This window comes from Babylonia areolata, chromosome 12, assembly GCF_041734735.1.
Source record: "Babylonia areolata isolate BAREFJ2019XMU chromosome 12, ASM4173473v1, whole genome shotgun sequence".
Taxonomy (NCBI): domain Eukaryota; kingdom Metazoa; phylum Mollusca; class Gastropoda; order Neogastropoda; family Buccinidae; genus Babylonia; species Babylonia areolata.
This window is the reverse complement of record NC_134887.1, coordinates 23,434,015-23,443,114: the sequence shown is the minus strand read 5'-3', so window position 1 is coordinate 23,443,114 and position 9,100 is coordinate 23,434,015.

Genomic DNA, 9,100 nt, shown 5'->3' with positions numbered 1-9,100 from the left:
CAGTATGGGTAGAATGGGGGTAACCACCCTTGGGCACCAGCCATCCTGTGACCCCAACCTCTAGGGTCACTGGCGCCTTGACCTCCATGAAGGGAAAAACCTGGCCAAGTCGGAGGGAGGTCAGGTCCGACTTGGGTGTCAGTCCCGTCCCAAGACGAGCAGGCTGACTGCCCGGAACCGCCTGACATGTGTGGGCCTTCCCCAGCAGGGGAGACCGGCCGGATAGCGGGAAGACCTGCAGAGCAGGTGGCCATGTGCCCCGAATACCCTCCCATGGGGAGACTGGGGTGGCTTGGCCCGGGTTGGGCAAAGTAGAGGTTACCCCCCCGAAACCAAAATTTTCTCCCCCCCCCCCCCCCAGAAGGAGGTGGGGGAGGGGGGTCGACAGAGGAGGGAGGAGGGGGAACAGCAATGGGGCCCCTGAGGGCCGTCTCCGAGTGGAGACCCGGGTAACGGCCGGGCGCGGCCTCCCCTTGGGAGTTCGCGCCTAGCCGCGAGTCCCCACCGCCAAGAGAGGACTTGCCACTCCCCCCTCTCCCTGCCTCGCACTGGGACAACTCGGGAGGCGACGCTCGTACCCCTTTTCCCCCGGTCCCCTTCATGACCGTTTTACTGGTACGAGAGTCGCCTCCGCCATCAGCGTCTAAAGACGCATCGCCGCAGTCCGTATTGGGAGGAATCATGAGCTCCGGGCCTGGGAGAGTCTCTTGCCAAGTCTCAATCCCAGCCTCATGATTCCTGCCTTCGTGGGATGGCATACCCGCGCTTAGGCACCCAGCGAAAATCCGATCCCCAACAGAGAAAAAAAAAAGAGGATTGACTTTGAGGTAGAGAAAAACGAACGAATCGAGGGGGCCGAGTCGAATCGAGTACACAGAATGTAAGAATACAATAAACACAAGCCGCATGCAGCAAAATAAGGCCAAATGAATACGCTTAATAGTCAAAAAAAGCGTAAGACGAGACAGAGTGTAAACCTAACAAGATGGCGTGGAGAGCCTTGGCCAAAGGAATGAATCAGCGCTTATAGCTTTTAGAGGCGTTTGATTGGCTAAGAGCGGACCGGGCAAGACGGCTGTTTTTTCACTGTTAGCCACGCGAAATTTGGCCAAGCAGAGCAAACCAATAGGCCTAGTTTCCATCAGTTTGACATGGTACAGTATATGACACCAAATAATGGCTTACATTATTAGCCAATAGCAAATAGATGTCTGTATTCAGCCCGGGATAGTGATCGACTCCAAGACAACCTAATGACGCATGGCCGAGACAACAATACGACAGGGAGTGAGGTAGAATGTGTGTTGATTTTTTTAATGACAACATTGAGAGAAATTTTGAAGGTCTGCAGTGTGTGTGTGTGTGTGTGTGTGTGTGTGAAGAGAGAATCAAGAATATTTAATCCTTTCACCCCTTTTGGCGCATGGAGGATATTATATAACAGCAATAGTATTTTACACCAAAATTAAACATAAACAATTAAAATAACATAGCTATCAGAAATAGAATACAAACTATATGAAACAACATAAATGACGATAGCATTTTTCTGGTATTAAACCTCAGGATAGATCTGACTACGTTGCTCATCTTTGCAATATTACTTAAGTTTAACCAGATTGTCTTGGCTGCATGAATAGCTTACACAGAAAGCCTCTTCCAACAAGAACAAGAGAGGCAAGGCCTTCAAGACTCACTTGTGATACACTTTAAAAAAAATCTAATCGTTGAAATGTGTTCTGTATTTGTTATTGTAAAGCTTCGCGTTTAAAAAAAAGAAAAAAAAAAGAAAAAGAGTCCTAACCAGATTCGAACCCCGCGTGTTCGGGTGAGAAGAAACTGCCTTATCCATTACACTATTGTGGCTCCTTAACTGACGTTCTAAAATTTAAATTTAACACTTGAACATACTTTTTTAAAGGGCGATAAATCAATTGCGGTATTCGCAGTGAGAACGCTGTTTAAATCATATTATTCTGGTGTATCTTGGGCATTCAAAAAATCTTTAAGGGAAATAAAAAATTCTTTTTAATGGCTATCACCACAATCACACTGCAACATTTAGCCGTTTTCACTAGATCTAGATAGATGTACAAGTTTAGTTACACCCGCCAGGAATGTAGTACGACACGGTCGATTCAATTTATCTTTTATGTTCATTCTAGTTTTCTAGTTTTAAAGTTGATATGAAAATTTAGTATTTTGTTAAACTAATAACATGTAGAGCCAAGTACAAGTACTTTAAACGTCGTAAGAAAAAAAATGGACTTCATTTTGAGAAAAGTCAAGACTGGAAATTTTTTCGTTTCATCGTGATCAGTTCAAGGGTATTAACTCGCATGGTTTACAATTTTTAACTGTGAATTCCGACTGGTTCTGTGGATATTTTTATGGCAGTTTGGGGCATAATCCACTAAGTGATGAGGCGTTCACAAATCTTTCTCTGAATAAATATTTAACGGTCTCCTTCTCCAATTTTCCATCACATGCTATCGTGTATTGTCCATTGAATATAGGATTGAACGGGCAGGTCAACAACTTGAAACAAAATGGCGTCGTTCGCGTTCGCGAAGAATATGAGCACGTGCTTTGAATGTGTATAAATATGTGTATGCAATTGATTTTTGCCCATGACCTTCAGGGCTCAGCCAACAGATCTGTAAAGTCCACTCGTTGTATTGATTTTAGTATTTTCCGAAAAAGTCCACTTGGGCAAATGAACATTGTGAAAGCCCTGTACACTGAGAGTAAAACACACAAGCTTTTTATGTATTGAGTATAATTTCAGAATGTAATGTTTACGATGAGAAAGATCAGTTTAAAGCAAATTAAGTCCCCTAACATTAATTGCAGAGTAATTTCTCTTCTTTACTATCTACACCAAAACGTTTGCAAAATAAATAAAACTTCCATGCTTAGCAAAAGAAGTTCCTGTTTGAACAAAAAATGATAATAATGACTGCTCTTGTTGTTGTGTCAGAATATCAGATCAAAGTGCCAAGTTTAGAGAATACAAAAAATATCAATATAACAGTAAATGCAGTTTGCATATAATTAGGTTTCATTTATTATTTTTTTGTGTCCATCCCAGAGGTGCAATATTGTTTTAAACAAGATGACTGGAAAGAACTGAATTTTTCCTATTTTTATGCCTAATTTGGTGTCAACTGACAAAGTATTTGCAGAGAAAATGTCAATGTTAAAGTTTACCACGGACACACAGACACACACAACCAAACACCAGGTTAAAACAGAGACTCACTTTGTTTACACAAGTGAGTCAAAAATTCTACAATCCGTTGGCCTTTTTTTCGCTGACGTTGTATTGCAACGATCTCTTCCGGGTCTTTCTTTAGCAGAATGAGTAATTTTTTTTTTTCGTCTTTTTTTTTTAAAATTGCAAGTCCTACGTCATAACCATGTTATACGTTTTTAACTTAAATGAGGTCACATGGGTCATCATGTGTGTGTGTGTGTGTGAAGTAGAGCAGCATGTCTTGCAGTGAGAAAAGGGACAGAACATGCAGATATTGCACGTCACAGGTTAGGAAAAGAGGGGAATGGAACTCGTGGCAAGGGCTGCTATGATATTTTGTCCATCCGCTAATTTCATCTTTTACTCAGGGTATTCTAAGAGCAAATATTTTCTTCGTCTGAGGTAAAATTGCCCCCCTGCCGCCTCTCCCCCTCCTCTGTCTGTCTGTCACTTGTTTCTCAGAATCTCAGAATCAATGCCATTGCCGGTTTAGCCCATGCATCTAATCTCTTCGTCTTATTGATTTACCCCCAAAAATTATTGTAAACCTCATGAAAGAGAAACATTGGCGTGTAATACATTTGTTTTTCCATGTACTCGTGAAGACAGGAATGTCAGATATTCTCCATGATCATTATTCTCTGCTTTCCTTCTCTTTCCCTCTCCCTACATCGCCTCTTGCACTGAACTTTGTTCACTGTATAACTATAACGACACTGCTCCAATGATGGGATGAGTTTCACATGACACGTTGCCAACATCTCATCTGGGAAACTCACTGTGCATTCTTGTTAAACTGAAATATGTGAGGAAAGTCAAGAAAGGCGAATAAATCTGAGCAGCATGTCTCTACGGACATCATTTCCATCGAGGATACATATTTTTCGACATTATATGTTTCTTAGGTCTGTTAGTAAGTACTTTTATACATGGCTTGGTTTTATTTATTCTGTATTTATAAATAAGAATGATAAAGTGACAGACAGCAGGATCCCGAAGATGCTACTGTATGGCCAGCTGAAGGAAGGCCACCGCGAAAAGAACCTGCAAGCGCTTCAAGGACACCCTGAAGACAAACCTCAAAGCCTGTGATATAGACATCACTTTCTGGAAAACTGATGCCCTTGACCGCTCTCGCTGGAGGATGCTGTGCTCTAGTGGTATAAAGACGTTTGAAAAACAAGAGAACGCTGGCCATTAAGGAGAAGCGTGAGCGAAGGAAGTGTGGCTTAACTTCTGGAGACGTTTTCCTTTGCAACACCTGTCAGCTGTGGGTAGTGCTGCGCATCCAGTATCGGCCTCTTTTCCCACATGAGGACACACACCGACAAATAAGCCTGCCTGCCTACTCATCCGTCGGTCCAACGGGAGACTCCATCATCTGATCTGTAAGACAAATAAGCCTGCCTGCCTACTCATCCGTCGATCCAACGGGAGACTCCATCATCTGATCTGTAAGTGTGTTCGAAGTGCTTGTTACACGTGTCGGTCGGTCGATCAGTTGATCTAAATAAAATGTTTTATATAACTGTATCCAGTGTGCCCGATGTTTTGGTAAGTCTATGTTGAAATCACCCAGTAGTATAGTTTCATTATTTTCAAGCGTAACAGCGTCATCATTGTATTAAAATTATCCATCCAATTTACTCTTTCTGCTGGATTCCTGTAGATAAATCCAATAAGTAACGGTTTGCTATGTTTTATTTTTATTTCTACCCACAATGATTCAACGTGGAACTGTTCCAGGTTTACTCTAAGTAATGAGACCGATTTATTGGAATACAGTAATAGCCCTGTTTCCATACTATTTTCAGGGTCACATCGAAGTGTATTATAACCTGGTATAGCTAAATGAGAATCTATTATACGATCAGAGATGTGTTTCGGAGAAACAAAATAGATGAAAGTTATTTCCCGAATTTTCTAATATCGAGGGTATTTCTGATTTTTTGTCCAGTAAATGGTTAATGTTCAAGTGACCAATCCGTAATCCTTCTTTTGAAGGCCAAGTGCTTTGTGTAGACATAGGCATTTGCGGAAAACAAACCTTGAAAAGCTGTAATGTTTAGGTAGAGCAATGAAAGAAACAGTATCATACGAGTCCTAACAGAACAACAAAGTTGACACAAAATATACACCCTAAAATACACCACACAGTCACAATTCTAATCTATGTAGACAAGGTTAGAAAAAAAGGGGGTTGGGATGTCAATGATTCAAAACCCAAGTACGCGAGTAATTCAAATAAGTGCGGAAATAACAATATCAGTGTGTGAAGTCACAATATACGTAACAACGTGAAAAATCAGAAGCAATTAAAGGACAGTTACAATGTACTTAATTGACCTACAAATAAAGAATGTAAGTTATGTGATTCAAAACTCGGTTGCTCCGATGATCCAAAGAAAACGTAATCATTCAAAGAGTAGAGCAGACAGCAACATACTTGCTTCAGAGATACTTGCTTCAGAGAGAGAGACAGACAGGCAGACAGACAAAGACACAAACCTAGCACAGAAAGAACCAGGAATCATATATAGAAATGTAAGAAAATACTCATGCACATATAATGCAATGAATCGAATATGGGTGTCAAAATTGATCTAAATGGATAATACACATAATCAAAAAAGTTGTTGGCATTCAAAATCTATGTATCATGTTTTTCACCGAGACATTTAACCATTTCGTTCACATAATGACTTTTGCAATCGCATTATGAATGTACTCCAACTGAATTGGGAAATGTTTTATCCAGAATGAAATCAAGTAAATGTTAATACCCAACTGAGTTTCGTTGTGTTAGCATCTGAGAAGCCATATTCAATAATGCCATGGCTAGTGGGTGGAACCGGTCATTTTGTGATCTGGTTTGACTGACAGTCCGATTGAAGGGGGCATGTAGATTCCCTTCTGGAACATTAAACACGCTGTTTTGGGGGTGCTGGGGTGGGATGGGGATGTCATAATTGCCATGTGGAGGAGGGTGTGTGTGTTGTGTATTGAATGGAGCATGCATCAAATCACCATTGTCGTTGCCCGTGTTATATTAGGAAGTTGTGTGATTAACAGGAAAACGAGCGGGCAATGTATACCTTCTTTCATCAATGGTATCTGGGACAAGAGGAGGATGGGGTGGGGGAGGCTGATGACAGGCTGGTTCCATAAATTGTGTGCGGTGTCTGGGAAGTGAAAGGAAATGGAGAGAGAGAGAGAGAGAGGGCACGATGTGTGAATGCTTACACAACACAAACTGATTGTGCTCTCCAAAACAAACTACAGTATATAATTTTCGTGTTTTTGTTTTATTATTCCAAGGCAAGTTTCTAAATCAAAAAGTATATTCAATCTAGAAACAACATTTCTCCCCACTTATATGTTTTGTACTCCATAAATATTTACAAATACAGCCTCATCACATACGGAAGTACAACATCAACACATTCTCCAACCACATTCAAAATCAATATCACTTTGTTCAAGTTATAAATACATTACACACACACACACACACAAACACACACACACACACACACACCATTCTGCAAGTTATTCTGAGACCAAAACCACAAAACCAACTTCCATAGCCAAAAAAACAATAACCAAAAACAAACATTGTATACAGTTATAAAGAGCTACTCACATTCAAGTACAAATTGGCTTTTATTCACATCTGTACATACATACAAGTGTTTTGACAGGTTGCCTATACACAAACCATGGAATTGTGGGCTAGAGTTTGCATGATTGAGGTTAGGGCACGCACACACCCAGGACAGCACAATGCATCTGCTGCACCACACATCACAACTTGGACCATGTCATCCATCTGTCTGACACACTTGGGCTTCACACACTTTAGTATCAATTCCATGGTTGTCCTGTAGAAAACAATGCTTTCATTATCCATAAATATATTCTTTGCACTTTGCAAAAGTGATTGAGAAAAAAAAAAAAACATAAAAAAAACTAACAAATAGTCCACTCACATGATGACTTTAGAAAAAAAAAGAAAAAAAAAGGGGGTGGTGTGTGTGCGCGCGCGTGTTGGGGGGGGGGGGGGGGGGGGGGGGGGGGTTGGGGGTTCAAATTTCAGGAACTGTTTCAGATTGGAACAGAATGGTCTGAGCCTGACACAAAACAGAAACCTACATGATGATATTCATCATAAACTGCTTTGTGTTGGACTGGTGTTTTCAATGTCATCAATATATTGGCTTCAATTAGCCAATTAGTCAACAATAAAATTTCACAATGTTTGGCTCATATCTGATACTGTACTATTTACTATCTGCATGATGATATTCATCATAAACTGCTTTGTGTTGGACTGGTGTTTTCAATGTCATCAATATATTGGCTTCAATTAGGTAAGTAATCAACAATAAAATTTCACAATGTTTGGCTCATATCTGATACTGTACTATTTACTAACCACAGAACAAAAACATCTGATGCCATCCTGATGTGAAAAAAGGAGAAAAAAAAAAGACATCTGGAAATGTGCCCATCAGCATTTTAGAAGGAACCATTATGCTTGTTCTTTGATACCTACAAACCAAAGCAGCCATCTTCATGAGCCTGACCATGCTGATCAGCCATTAGCATTGCAGCATGTCCAGTCTTTTTCATTCTGCATACAGCTTTCAGCATGGTAAGATTTCCAGTATCAGTCTTTCTTTTTAATATTAAGCATCAATTGATTCATGTCAAAAAATAATTTGCACGCAAAGCACAAGTACACACATATTCTCTCTACTTTCTTGAAGATAACATACAAAAGCAAGAGATGAGGCGAGAGACAGAGAGAGCCAGTCTTGCATCAGATCTGTTCTATTGCTTTCTTGCATTTTTAACACAGGGATAATAGGTGTGGACTAGAGTTTGTAAATAGAAGAATGTGTAATCAATTTTCCAGGAACTGAGTGAGCAGTAATATATGAACAGTTGTGCACAAGTGAGATGCTATGGTTACACAGGACAGTCTGCAGAATGACAAATGACATACACAGACAGGACTGGTGGAGTGGAAGTCCCAAATACATTGGTTAACAGTGATGTGGACATGCAGAAGTATAGTGACAGGGAAGCCTACCAAGAATTACAACAATATGATGGGACAACTGTCCTCTTTACTTAGAGGACAAGAAGATTATCAACGAATAATATGTCTGTCTGAGTAGGACAACTGTATTCTTCAGAGCGGATGATTTTGCTGCAGATATATTAATTATAATCACTGAACTATATTGAGAAATCATATGCTATTTGCAATAAAAACAAGCCATTTTGATAATAAAATCCTAGTCAAATGACTTGACTAACATCCTGATCCAAATTTAAACTGAAACGTAATAGCAAATCTGCACATGATTTTAAAAAGCTGAAACAAACTCCACTGTTCAGAAAAGTCACCAACAATAACTGAGTGGACCTTTGCAAATTGAGTCGTGATGCAATGGAAACGGTCCTTTAAAGCAATTGCTCTGGTTGCCCAACCAAATGAATTTGAACCAGTTCACATCCACTTGATGGCCTTAAACTACATGATCATTTCTATTATCTTTATTCTGTATCTTGTTATAAAAAAAAAAATCATACTGGTAAATGTTACAGTTAAATAGGTCAGCATGACCTAACATCGGATAAGGGGAGTTACTATCATACTCCCAGTTTGGTTAAATATACTTACATGTCAAACTGATGCAAACTAGGTCTATTGGTTTGCTGTTCAGGTAAAATTTGCGGCAAGAACCGCGGGGACGGACAGGCAGGCATTCGAGTTTGACATGTTAAGTATATCTAACCCGACTGGGTATCAATATGAACTCCCCATTTTGGTGT